We start from the raw sequence: 14733 nt of genomic DNA, 5'->3' as shown, positions 1-14733 counted from the left end.
AGTCCATAGCACATTTCTTACTGTAGTTTGCATCTTCTAAGGTTTCCCAGAAGCTGAATTCAGTCTTACCAGCTTAGTCTGATGGGATGGGCTCAGTATGGGCTGCCTTTCAGGCCAGTGTGATACTTTCTTTCTGGTCACTGGTGGGCATTCTCCAATGGCTGAGATAACAAAAAAGAAGCAGAGGCCTGGAATAGGACAATATAGCCAACTGGTTGTCCACAGCCCCACCTATACCCCTGGGATTTGTCACAGGAACATTCTTTTCTCCACACTCAGTGCTCAGAAGCTCCTGACAAGGGCCATGCACCAGTGCTGCTTTGATACATTAGTGTAATTATGCACATGCTTTTATAGAACACCTTAGAAGTGGGCTTGCTTTGAATCCATTTGAATCAGATAATTAGTTTATAGACAAAAAATATAAACTGTTTTAATTTTTCCAACTTGACTAAGGATTGCTTTGGGAGTTGTGTGCAGCATGCTATAAAAATAACTCCTTTTAATTATATTTATTTGCTTAACGTATCACACAGATAGTAGGTAAGTGGAGTGTTGAGGCAGCCTGCAGAGTTGCCCCAAAGCGTCACACGTGTACCATGCCTTACGATTTATAATGTAATTTAGCATCCAGCCTTATCTTATGTTTGCAGGGAACTTTTCAAGGTTTTGTATGCCTGGTAAGAGGCAATGCTGGGTCTCAGTTTGGATCTTCTGGCTTCACGTCTTGTGTTTTTTACAAGTGCATTGAGAAAATCATACAATGGAGTCAAGAGAGCCTTATTGGACTCCTCACTCTGACACTTAATAGCCACGTGACCTCGAGCAAGTCACTTAACCTGTCTCAGCCACAGTAGATGAAGTCTCCACGGATTGCTTAAGATAGGAGACAACAAACCTGGGACTGTTTTGGAATATAAAAAGTGTAGATCTCAAGCCTTACAAGGAACAGGATGCCTGTTAATGTGGAGGTTAAATGGGGTGCCTAGAGCAGCCATAATTTATTATTATTGTTGTTATTAGTAAATACAATTGACAGCTGCTTCTTGGCATATAGCCCAGTCAGAAAACCACCTGGAAGCGGATCTTCCAGAACCCTTGACCCCTCTTATTTGTTCTTTTTTCCCCGCCCCTAGTATTTCTCACCACCTAACTTCTTATATAATTTCTTCGTTATAGCTATTGTCTCTCTCTCCGCCTCCTGAAAGTTCCAGGAGGGATGGATTTTTTTGTATTTGGTACACTGAGGAATGCCTAGCAGCTAGAATAGTGTCTGGCACATGTTGGTCACTTTATAAGTATTTGTCGAAATAAACTTTTTTGCCTGCAGATCACTCCAGTGATCTCCTTTACTTACGCAAATGTGGGCTTTCAGGGAGGGCCATGGGAGAAGTGGCTCAACTTGCAAAGGGAACCTGGGCCTTTCCATAAAACAAGGAATGAGAGCCAACTCCTCTTCTACAAGTTAGAAGTTGGGACACCTGTTGGATCTCCAAGAGGCCCAGATTTGGGCTCAGAGCAGGGACAGTGATAAGGTCACTCACTTGAGGAGGATGGGGCTTTAGGTTGTTGACTGGGTGTAATGCAGAGGCTTAGAAATTTGTGAGGAAGATGGTTTCAGCACAACGTCGGACTGATTCTGGAAGGGTCTCCAGTCCTAGCCCCCTTGGCATCGTTTTTCTTTGAGAACAGTGACCGAGCAAAGTATGGTGCTCAAAGCTGTACCAAGGTGACAACTTGTGTCTTGGGCATCCTGGCACCAGTGAACTGCCATCTTCCCTCAGGGAGTGGGAAGGGAACGCAGGAATGGGTTAATGTGACCCTTTCATTCTGCTGGGTGTTTTGACTCTCTCTGGGCTGAGTTCAGGACCCAGGGTTCTTAAGAAATTGGGGGTGGGTGGGCTGTGAGGCCTCAAGAAGGGATCACTGAACTCTCTGCTAACAGAACCTAACTAAGAAAGTTCAAGTAATTGATTTGAAAAATAAAAGAAACATGACCATATTTGTACCCCAAGTTGATCAGGGAGGTTATGCCAGTTTTTCATATAGGTAACAATACATACATAGTTTTTGTCTGAATATTCTGTCTTTGCTCCCCCAAATTTCTTCTTCACATATCTATCTATCTATCTATCTATCTATCTATCTATCTATCTATCTATCATCTATCATCCTCTATATGACAGGTGTTTTTTTTTTTTTAAATCAAACACATTCTTGTTTCCTTTTCCAAACAATTACCGAGTTTAACACAGAACTTTACAGTTTTTTTCAAGCAAGAAAGAAACACCACTTATATTCTCAGTATGCCTCAACTGCCACTATGGTCCCCAATCCTCACTCATACCCTTGAGCTGTCTATACACACACATTTGTATTTGGTGTTTTTAGCCATCGCCAATGCATTGTTGATTTCCTAAAATGAATAAACTAGGAAAAAAGTGCAAATTGCCCTTTCACCAAGAGTGTCCCTCAGATCACGCTTCCTAATAGGAAAATGCAGGAATCTCTTTCCTAAAACGTGTCCACGAAGCTGCTTCCCACAGAACTGAGCATGTGCTGCCAGGCTGACTAGGTGAGGATGGGGGTGTCTGAGGTTATAAACGCACTATGTTTAAAAATGTACCCTCCTTGCCCCAGGACGTGAATGATAGAGAAATACGTTTTTCCAGGAGTGGAAGCCACTATTTACCACTTGTTATTTCAGTGTCTGGGTCTCCTTCTTGCTCTTGCTCTTTTAGTGGCGGGTGTGTGTGTGTGTGTGCGTGAGAGAGAGAAAGAGAGACAGATACACACACACATACACACACACACAGAAGAGAGAATGAATATGAATTAGTGACTTTCAACTCTCTTAAGACTGCTGACCCCACCGTAGGGTCACATCTCTTGTGGAAAATAGCCATGATGGATTTGAATAAAAGGTCCAGTAGAGAGAATAGCTGTTAACCAGATGATACCAAGCACTTACCAGCCAGGTGCTGGCTTCCAGAGTAGAAGGGCAGGGTCAGGTGAGGCGCTGGGGTGAAGCAGGAGGAGGGCTCTGGTGGGCTGGGGCCGAAAGAGCCGGGGTCTTCAGTTCCTTCCACCTCCAGAGTTTTCAGAATCCAAGTACACGTCAAGATCTTCATCCTAACTACCTTCCCACACTTGCCTAGAAATGGTCTGACCATTTAAAAATGCAACTCTGAAGAAGAGAAGGCAGTACCCCAGGAGCCTTAACTACCTTCAGGAGCTCAGAGTCTTCAAATTATCTTGTTTTAGTCAGATCCTAGGTGGCAAGCATTAAGCTAAAGGAAAATCATTTAGCAAAAGCAAAGCAGAAACTGGTCAAAGGGTGCTCCAGGGAGGAGTGGTGGTGGGGAGGGGATGGAAAGCCAAGGTTTACCCTCTGTGTTTCTAGAATGTTCTCATTCCCCCCATTTCAAAGCACTGTCATAGGCTAGGATAGTATATCATCAGGGAGAAGGGTGAGGGCTCCTTTCTGGTCTTGACTCAATGTCATCAATGCCTCTTTCTCATCTTAGAATTGCCTTTTGGACCAGCTCTGATGGCAGCATTCTGCCTTAGCCTGCTGATTTTCCATCTGCCCTCTGTATGTCCCAGAGTCGCTTATTCCTGGGGCCTTCCCTAGGCTTTTTAGAAAACCAGGCACCGCATCTTTAAGGACCAAATTAAAGAGAAAAGATACCGTGTTGGTGTTGAATACATACTGTATTGAACATTTTTTAATCCCAGAGAAGTGAAATGCCACATCTGTTTGAGTTTATGGAACATCCAAAGACTGACGACTCAGAACTTCCTATTAAAGTCATTTTTAAGGCACTCTGCAGAGCGAGCTTTCTTCTCTTCCTTCACTGGGCTTTTCTCCACACTGTAGCAGAACACCTGGTTTCTCTTTCTTCAAAGTGATACACACATGCTCATGCTTTTAACCTGCTCTTTGTCCTGACGACACCGAAAAACAGCGTAATTCCAATTGGGAAACAGTAGAGGAAGGAAATACATTTGTGGGGGGGCAAGGAGGAAGGAAATACATTGGGGGTGGGCTAAGGGGAGCACAGAGAGGACACATACAAGTAAATTAACTGATATGGTGGTGGCAGAGAAGAGGAGCAGAAGGGAAGTGGAACAGGGTGGGGTTGGCCAGATGGCTGGTGGCCAGTGAAAAATAGGCTACATTTCCCAGTGAGGTTTTAATTAATTTAGCTGGTTCCTTTTTTTTTTTTTTTTTTTCATTTTTAAAGACAGGGCCAATATAAGGGAGGTGTCTCAAAATTATGCAAAGTGTATGTAGGTAAGTGTGCTTGCTTGTGCTTCATGCACTTATGAAGGGTTGATCTTAGAGATAGGTATGATTTGGGGGGCCCTCAAAAGCCCCCCGATAAAAAATAATCTCCCTTACTGGCCCACTACTGTGCCTGAAATTCCCACCATTAGAGCCACTCCTTCGAATTAAGGCATTATCTGTAGCCCCTATTAAAATGGAGATGTCACCGGCGAGGGGTAACACTCAACTCTTTAGCACCCACTGACTGAACTGTCTGTCACCTATCAGAGAGTAGGACCCTGAGAGATGGGACATAGGGCAGGGACATTCTGACTAATGGGGAAAGAAGGCTTAATGGTATGGAATGCAGGAGGGGGACAGGCTGGGCAGCTGAGGGTGCGTGTGAAATAGTACTTGCCCCAGGAGGTTACTCAGATGGGGGAGATCAGGTAGCAAAAACACACATCACAGGTTTCCCTAGGCTGTGTGTGTGTGTGTGTGTGTGTGTGTGTGTGAGTGTGCAGTGCGTCTAACAGTTTGTATATATTACAACATTCTGTGTATATATCTAATATGGAATTCACTTGGGTCCATTAGGAACACAGTACATCTCTATGGGTCTTGATGGTTTGTATATTGCATATGCACATGTATACACATACACACATTCACACACACATTTACTCACACTCAGTGGTGGAGATCTTGTAAGTGTGAAGGGTGAGATGAATCTTCTCAGCCATCTGGGAATTGGATGCTGCCCGATTGTTGGGGAAAGGACTGGCTTGGGGCCATGTGACTCCTTCCTCTGTTACCAGTCGACCCTCATTCAATTCAGGTGGCTCTGCAGAAATGGCCAAGGCTTGGGTTATAAAGACTGGGCATGGGCCTTCCTATCAGGATTGGGATTTGTAGACATGAACGTCACCAAAGTGCCCTTTAAACCTTTGGAGTTGGGGAGTCTGGGGGAGGTGCAGGGGGAGAGGGAATCTGGAAAGGGGTAGGTTTCTGCTCTTAGAAAAGTTGGAAGTCACCTGAGAGCAGCACCCGGGCCAGATGCAGGAACCAGCCTCAGGGTATAACCAGGGTACAACCAGAGAGGATGGTGAGGAGACAGGTGACACAGGCGGGACCTGCCAACTCTCCAGGGCTGTGCTCAGGTTGGTTGACCTGATGGGGGAGGTTCAGTGATGGGGAGGGGCTGGAGGAATGGGAAGGGAACTCTGTCATCCTCAGTGGCCTTTCCCATTCTCTGCACTGGAGAAAGCTTGGGAGATAAAGATGAAGGATGGAGGTAGTGGGGAGAGGCAAAGGAGAGAAGACACTAGAAATGCTTCTCAACCCTAGTCTCACATTAGAATCATCTGGGTAACTTTTTGAAAACACCAGTGCCCAGGCTCTACTCCCAGAGATTCTGTTGTAATGAGCTGGGAAGGGGACCAGGCATGGATTTTTTAAGCTTCTCAGGTGTCTCTAACATGCATGTGGTGGTAAGAAGACAGCACCCGAGCAGAAGGAGAAGTCTAGTTCTGAGATGGTCAGGCTAGAGCCCTCTGGCCAATCCCCACCCGTGCATGAGAAGGGGAGGACTGGTTCTAAGGGGAGGTTGGGTGGGGAGAGGATTCTGAGAGCTTCTGTCTGGACAGTCGAGCCTCTGCTGATTTGTGTGGCTTTACAGCCTCACTAGCTGGTGGTTTCTAACTCCATTTCTGGTTGAAAATCTGGATGGGGTGGAGAGAGAGAACTTTTCCCCCTTGCTTTCTGTGGCTTCAAAGAGGAATAACTCATTGTGCTCTATGCGGCCAAGAAGATAAATTCTGGGGCTGGATGGGAGTGGATTTTCTGCTGTATAATAAATAGACATTTCATAAATAAATAAATCAGTAAGCAAGCCAATAAATAAACCAATAAATAAAACAATGCACACATTTTTTGCCCTCTTAGGGTGGTTCTCCCCTTACCCCATTGATCCTGGTGACATACCCTTCGCCCTTGGTCACCTGAAGGCACCCAGCCTGGATGTGTAGGGGAGACAAGATTGCTTTGGCCCTGACTCTCCAAGGATCAGAGAAATCTTGAAAGAGTATTATTAACATTGGCCACCCGTGTGGAGAAGGGAGAAAGAGGGGAGATACATATTCCCCTGTTTCCCACCCAAAAGTGTAGGGAAGGAAGGCAGGGTTTGGGAACCATGGCTGGGCCAATTTAGGTATCTGAAGTGCAGGCTGACCAGCTCTTCATCCCTGGGCAGCTTCACTTAGAGGGTTGGGGATGAACTTGAGATCTGGATGGACCCAATCTTTTCACACAAAGATACAGCAGACACAACTCCCACTTCAACATAGCTCCTCAGGAGCCAACCAGCCAGCCCAGCCAGCCCACGGGGAGTGCTGCATGGCACATGGTGGGATGGGGGGGGTGCGGGTCATGAGATGGGAGGATGGCGAGGAGACAGGCAGGATGGCCCTCGTTTTAATGGGAAATCAGCTGTCCGGGGCTTCAGCTTCTGGAGCTACAGCCATTGCTCATTTCCTCCTCTGAGTCTCTGCCATGTGGTTCTGCTTGCTGGGCGTGCCTTGTCCTACTAGGTGACCTGTATGTGGACATGGAAACATGTCAATAAAACGGGCATTAAGACAGTGACCAAAGAACGTCATTCCTTAAAAGCAGATGTTCATAATCCGGGTTTCATAAATAGATTTCAAGGGAACAATGACCCTGAAATTTTATGCAAAATTACGGGTACTTATTTACATATTCCTCCGTAAAGATGGTCTATAGGTTTTACTTAGTTCTTAAAAAATAATTAAAACCTAAAATAATATTAAGTGATTCCAGACCGTCTATAGGTATAACACATCAGCAAGGCGCAAAAGTATCTACAGAAATGAGTGGCAATTCCAGAGCCCCCACGCTTCGTTTTTCAGCATCCAAAGGCACAAGATTTGCAAGAATCTTTGATCCACCAGAACCCTATGGCTTACCCAGTATTCCTGGGCATGGTGTGTACTCCAACTGTGCTATATCATTCAACTTGAAGTTGTCAATCAATTTTTCTTTAAAAAGAAAACTTGTTGCCACTATTTTTTTTTTTTTGGTGAGTACTTGTACATACTGCTTTATGTAATAGCTGTGGTCCTAAAGAAGAAGTGGGTGAACTGAATTTTTAAAATAAAGGAATATTTTTGAATACAGGAAAGGAGCTGCTATGAGGTACTTCTAAGCATTAGGCATCCTCCTCTTTCTTCCCTGATCACTTTTTCTGTTTTGTATCTTTGGATTTTTGATATACTGGGTTTGCTTACAGGGATATACTGCTACAATGACACAAATTTTTAGGATTACAGATGAACACTGTTGCATTTTCAGACTTGATGCATGCTTTCAGTTTTAGGAAGAAAACCAATCCCAAATTCTTATATAGATGGTCAAATAAACTTATTCCAATTGTTTGAAGTTTGCAGACAACCCCATTGTACATACAAATGGGGACTTAATAGCCTAGAAGCCATTCTAGAAACTGTTCCTCCATTCACCCTGTGCTCTGGAATAGATGCCATACTCTAGTCTCATTAAATGCCAGTTCCCCTTCCTGCAATAAGCGATTGGTCAGAGGCATCGATTGTGCTAGGCTCTGCCAGCCCTTGTTATCTTGCATGGCACAGCATGACAGACATGGTGGGTGATGGGGGAAAGTAGGGTACGATGTGGGCACATCTGTGTTCATGGACCATACTGGAGAGATGCTTGTGAACAAAAGTCATATCATCATTACAGCTGCTTGATATGACCATTATGTTCATTATATTATTCATATCATATTAATTATATTTATTATACAGTAAGGGTGACTTTGGGCTAGCATAATTTTTGTACAGATAATATTTTAACCGCAGGGTTGGGTTTTGTCTATCAGCTTTCCCCAAGGGAAGGCACAAGAAGCTCAGAGCTCTCTGTCAGTGTGCTCTCACAAGCCTAAAAACTTTGAGGAGGGACTATGACACTGAGAACAGGCCTTCCTCCCAATTCGTAGATGGACAAGTGAAGATGACCTGCATGAGACCTGTATAATAAAGTCAATTCAAAATCAGGTCTCAGGGGTCTCAGGTGTCTTGGTCTCCGACACCATCCTGAGCATCTGAGACAGGGAGCTGGCTTGGGAAACGCCTACTTCTTTACCGAATACAAACAAAAGACAAGATCGTTTTTGGCTGCAGAAAGTTTGGAATCCAACTGTTTAGAGCTGCTTATTCTTTCACAACAAATGCCCTAGTTCTTTTCTGAACGTGCCCAAAGAAGGCATTTTCCTTTGATGTTGTGAGTGGTTCTTGGGAGCAGGTGTTTTCTTGCTGTTTCAGAAGACCCATGAAATTCTTCAGGTGAGCCAGTAGATGAGTCTTTAGTCCCTGGTGTGTGTGTCTGTACGTGTGTGTGCACGCATTGCGCACGAAGAGGTAGGTGAGGTAGCGCCTGAGTCCCTGTTCATCTGATATGCACATGCAGAGTCCTTCTTTCTTGCCTAATTAATTAGAAGTAATAGCTTTCTATAGCTTCTGTCACGTGAGGGAGTGAAGTGGGAAATAATCTAATTGGCTGTCTTGCTTTCAAAGGCCAGTTTAATGAAATAGTTCTCAGCCTGAAATGCATGTATTATCTTTCCTGTTATTTTTCCAATTAACATTTCATTGGATTACATCTGTGTGGAATATCCTAATTGGCTTGAAGGCTGGGGGTGACGGGACAAGAACAGATGGAGAGATAACCAGCTGTTTCTTGCATCACCACTGCCTGTGTATGTATTGATGTGGCTGCAAGTTTTCCCCAGTGCCTTTCCTTGGAAGAGCTCGAAGAGCTTGACAGAGCACTGCCCTGTTACCTCACCCAGAAAGACAATGTCGCTTCACAGGCAGCCTAAGGGAGCACTGGGGTTCCCTGCAACGTGTGACCCCAACGGGGAAAACGAGTGGCTCCCAAAGCTTCCTGTGAGCATCGTCTCCCGGCGGGCAGGGCTGTTTAGCCTGGCACAGAGCAGACACTCCATATAAACACTTGTTGAGAGCATGAGTATCCAGAGGGATCTCACGACACACCCTCGGCCGCTCTCCTTCTCGTGAAGAAAATAACACATAGAAGACAGCACAAAGCAGGGCGGAGACTGGGGTGAGATAAGCCGGGCATCTAGGGCCGAGACCAAAGGGGCTCACTCTCAGCAAGTGCAAGGTCAGCATTTGCACAAAGCCGGGTGAGTGCCTTCCTAAATTTTGCACTCTAGGTGCCTCAGCTGGCTCACCCTAGTCCTGGGCCTGGCCTGAAGCAAAGCATTCCGTCCTCCTTCCTGTCTCCTCCCTGCTCCCAGGGATGCTGGGCCTCAGCCAGCCTGAGACCAGCACACACTCAGCCATCTCGCCCTTCAAATGTTTCCTGTGAACTCTTGGAGCCCCCACGATCCCCAGGGAGGTCTGAGTGCAGCTGGGCTGCTGCTCTGTCTCATGGCCTTCTCCCCTTATTGCTGTAATTCCAAAGTCTATTTTCCCTTCTCTCAGGCATTTCTGACCCAGCACTCAGCTGTTTTAAGGATCAAGCCATGTTTTCTGGGTTAGCCAAGGACAAATGAGAGCCTGGAGGCAGAGGAGAGGCTCCTGTGCGTGGCTACATGGCCCGCTGCCCAGAGGCCTGGCTTCACATTTGTTCTGTTGAGAAGAGCTGGGAGGTTCTCTTCAGGACCACTCCCCAGTTGCGCAAAATTACCTCTCTCCTCAGAGAGCTGGTGGTGGGTGGCCCAGCTGGGAGACAGGCACAGTTTGGGGTGTGGGGACAGGGGGCCTGGGAAGCAACCCTGAGGCAAGCTGTCTGGCTGTGTGGCTGGTCCAGGTGGGGCCATATGGAATGGGGCCACAGCAGGCAGGATGGGCAGAGAGAGGGGCCATAACCAAACATGCCTCCAGTGTGGTGGGACAGCCTGGGAGGTGCAGCATAGGAAGAAGTATTACCTCCTTTTATGTGCACCTACATGACCAAATCTATAATGCTACCTCCAAACTGTGGAGTCCCAGCCAAGTCCTGGGGCATCAGAAACCATAGGGACTGGCCAGTGGAGACCCATATAAAGGTGTGGGTGTGTATGTGTGTGTGTATTTCCATTATATAAAATATATATTATATATAAAAATATATTTATTTATTTTAATTTTTTGCCCTCTGTATCTCTTGCCTGAGCCCACAACAGGAAAATGTAGCTGTCCCTGGCTGGCTTCTTTAGTCAGCTTAAACTGGGCAAATTGCACTGGGATTTCAAGTCTGGCCCAGATCTGATGTTCTGCCTCCTTTCCTTTTCAAAAGGCCTCTTGAAGTTCTAGCTACAAATTCTGCCTAGAGCTGCTTTCTACAAGGCTAAGAAGCAGTCTCCTTTCTCTTCTCACCTGCCAGGCTTCAGGCCTCTCCGGCAAGGTCTTTGGGGCAGTGGAGAGCTCAAAGCCCACCACCCTCCACTGAGGTCAGGCCTCACTTGGCAGGGAGAGTGGGTTTCCCTGAGATGGTTTTGGGCTTCCAAGTAGATGGGGCATGAGGGTCTGCAACTAGCCCCGGGCCCTGTGATTCTATTGATGTGACAATACCTTACATTGGGCAGTGCTTTAGACATTTTGGAGTGTTTCCAGACATCATCCCACGGTGTCTTCCTGACTGTGATTCTACTGATGTGACAATACCTTACATTGGGCAGCACTTTAGACATTTTGGAGTGTTTCCAGACATCATCCTAGTGTGTCTTCCTGACTGTGATGTTGGCTGGTCTGTATTAGTGGCTCAGTTAACAGAGGAGGAAACCAAGGTCCAGATGAATTAAGCTATTTGCTCAAGATCTAGTTTATCAGCTGGGTCTAAAAGATCTCAAGTCATGCTAAGTTCCTGAGCTCTGGCCTCTGACCTCAAAGCACGCAAATGGGGCTCCCTTCCAATGCGGGATAGGAGAGAAGTCATCTGAAGGCACAGAGCTTGGGATGCTGAACCCAGACTCTTCAGGAGAGCTTATTCTGTCTCGTCAAAGGGCATCTAGGAATCGATTAGGGCAGCCCTGCAAAGACCCCCCTCTCCTAGTCAGTCAGCCCTGCTCGAGGAACAGCAGTGGCTGGACAAGCAGAGAAGGATGCTCACATTTAACTAGGGAGAGAATGTTCCGTGAGAACGGAGTAAAGGCATGGAGCTGGAAGACTGAAGCTCAAGTGCTCAGAGCACTACTAATATTAGTGTGACCTTGGACAGGTCACTTGACCTTTCTCCTCAAATCCCTCATCGGTAAAATGGGGATATAAAGCAGATCTTATAGGACTGTTGACAATAAAAGAATAAAATATTTGTCTGTGCTATGTAAACTGTAACATACCATTCAAATGAGAGTTGTTGTTATTAATAACAATAAGGACAGAAAGATTAGGCCAATACTAAGATCTCCTATCTTGAACAGAGATGTTTTTTACTCTATGCAAAGGAAAGGAAAACCCTTTGTAAGCTGTAAAGCACTGTGAACCGCAAAAGAATTGTTAGGAGGGCTGAGGTTAGTGATGGGATCCATCATGGGCGGGAGCATGGCTGGCCAAGGTGGGCAGTGGCACTCTATCTCCCTGACGCATTCCTATAAAAGTGTTTGAGAATGGCCAAATAACCTTGGCTGTCCTCTGGCCACTGAGCCGGCAACTCTCCTGAAGGCCTTCCATAGGCAGATGTCCTACCAGGGAAACGGGAACCAGATGTACTCAAGATCTCAAAAGACATTAACGGCAATAGGCTCTGGGGTAAAAATATCTGTGTGCACTGAGCTTTGCTCACTCAGCTCCCTTTCTATCTAAGGATCATTTAGGCTTAATTATAGAGTTCAGGCGTTCATTGGGTTTTTGATTAATTTTCTTTTCAGCTTGAAGAGTGTGTGAGTGTAGTGGGTCTGTGCGTGTGTGTGTTTACATCTTTCTTTGCAACTCAGTTGGGAGCTGGCTCTGGCAATGTTTAATTGTGCCCTCAGTTCTAACAAGAGCATTCAGTGTGCCAACCGGAGCTCGGAAAGCCATTGTTCCCACTGCCTCCGCCCCAAGGGCTGCTATTGCCGTGTTGAGGGATGGCCAGTGGCAGCGCCTTGCTCAGCTGGGACCTTAGCTGCGGGATGCATGCTTTCCTCCTCCTTTTGTGCTTATGGTGTTTAAGGGATTCTGCGACCAGGAGCGCAGATTTCCTACTCTGCTAATTACCAGTGCTGTGCTAAGAGCTGCCGAGTGACAGCCAGCTCACCCACACTGCAGTCCCTGACAGGCATTTTGCTGGGCCAATCTCCCTGGGGATTACAAGACCCTCTGCATAAGAAAACAGTGGTTTGTTCTCTTATTTTTAACATGTCCACTTAGCAGATTGGTAGGGACTCCATGACTGTGTAGGTGAAAGTGGCTTGCTTTCTCCTTTCCTTCCTTCTCTTTTCTGCCCTCTAGGCAGGGAACAACTGGGGAGGCAGCACTGTATAGTGTAATTGCATGGGATTTGGAGCCCAAAGGCCCAGTTTAAAGCCTGGCTCCTGACATTTTCTGTTTTTGTGCCTATGGATAAGTCAATTAACCCCTTTGGATCTCAATTTATTGTCTGTAAAATGGGAATAATAACAATAATATCAACAACAATATTACACTGCTCATAAGGCTGGGGATGAGAAAATGCATGTGGAAGCCTTTTGTAAAATACTCTACAAATCATAGTTATTTTACTGTTCAGAATTGCTGCCTAGAACATGATTTTGACCTATGAGATATCATTTCTAGTACTGGGGGAGAGGGAGCTGTAAAAAGGCTCATGGAATGGGAGGTGGAGAGGGGACTAGTCTCCAACCTTCCCTGTGCTGTAGACCAAAGCAATGGCCTGGGAACGTACAGTGCATGCTGCAAAAGCCCCAGAGTAAGAGTTCAATCTCAAGACAGCTGTCACAGATAAAAGGGAATCTGGAACATTCATTTTTTGACAAGGATTTCCCCTATTCTTTAAAGGATGGATTCAATTGTCTCTAGTGCTAAGAGGGTGAATGGCTCAGGTCTGGCGACCATGTTTTTGCTGGAGACAAAGAGAGGACTGTGGGTCTCAGGTAAGTGTGACTGCTGTGACATGAGATTTGGGAAACCCAGGGTCTTCTCTTGGCTCTGCTGCTAATTGGGTTTGTGACCCTGAACAGATGAACTAATTTAACTGGACCTCAATTTCCTTGAGATTGTGGAATAAAAGACCTCAAAGGTGACTAAAGAATCTATGACCCGACGAAATGCTCCTTTCCATGCAGGAATTAAAAGCTCTTGTGTCACCAAGAAACCATTGTGTGCATGTGTGTTTAGAATCCAAATATAGTCCTAAAACCACCCAAATAAAACCTAATCAAGGCACTGAATGAGCCCCTTTAAACTGATGCCATCTGGTAAAAGACCCAGAGACTGTCAGGGGAAGAAAGGCCTGATGGGAGGATGGAGGTGACCCCAACAGAGATTTCAAGGTGAATTCCCTCTTGTTGGAGAGCCTTTCATTTGGAAATATCCTGACCAAGCTGAGAGGTAAGGATCTAAGGATCACGGAAACAAAAGGGATCTTTTCCTTATAAAACAACCAGAACTTTAAAATAATCATGCAATGGAGCATTCTGCCAGGCTGATTTCAGAATTGAGAGATCCAACTGTGGAGTTCACAATAGTATCACTGACAATCATCATAAGGGATATCTGCACAGTACTTTTAACTTTTATAAGCACTTTCCCATCTATTTTTCTCATTACATAATTTTCCAGAAAACTGGCCTGGGGTCACGTCTTTTAAAACTCTGAAAAGTGTGAGTTTTCAGCGAGAACAAATCCAACTAAGTCTGCTGCGCCTTGTTTCACACATACAGATATGCCCGTGAAAATATTACGCTATATGTAAATATAATGATAGACGTCATAGTTATTTTAATGGGCTAGGGAGATCTGAAAACAGAAATCTTGTATAGGATTTTGTAATGTAAATAATTCTTTTTCATTAATCTGCTGTTATACTTTTGGATTTTTAAACATCAGGTTTTCTTAGAGTGGGGCCACATGGATTAGATTCCAGGATCAGTAGCCACTCTCCAGAATCTCGTAAGGGTGGCATCTAATTCAATCAGAGGGAGAGACTGCTGTTCCTGATGTCAGTGTGGAAAATAAGCAGCTTCATATGTAAGCCGGGAGCTCTTTGGGGCTACCTCTCCCATAAGAAACAAGGAAGCATGGAAAGGGACAGAGGAATCCAAATATAACAGCTGAATTATTTCTAAATGGAATGTCTCCAGGTCTTCTATGAGTCACTGATGTGTCATTAATGTGCTGTTATAAATAGCTCAGCTTGCCATCAATAACTAATCTATAATAGAGTAGCTGGTGGTTGGGGTGTGAGGTTAACACTACATTTGGAGTGAATTTGTTAACCCTCTC

Source organism: Ceratotherium simum, chromosome 2, assembly GCF_057802395.1.
Source record: "Ceratotherium simum simum isolate JZ-2026a chromosome 2, ASM5780239v1, whole genome shotgun sequence".
Lineage (NCBI taxonomy): Eukaryota > Metazoa > Chordata > Mammalia > Perissodactyla > Rhinocerotidae > Ceratotherium > Ceratotherium simum.
This window is presented reverse-complemented; position numbering follows the sequence as displayed.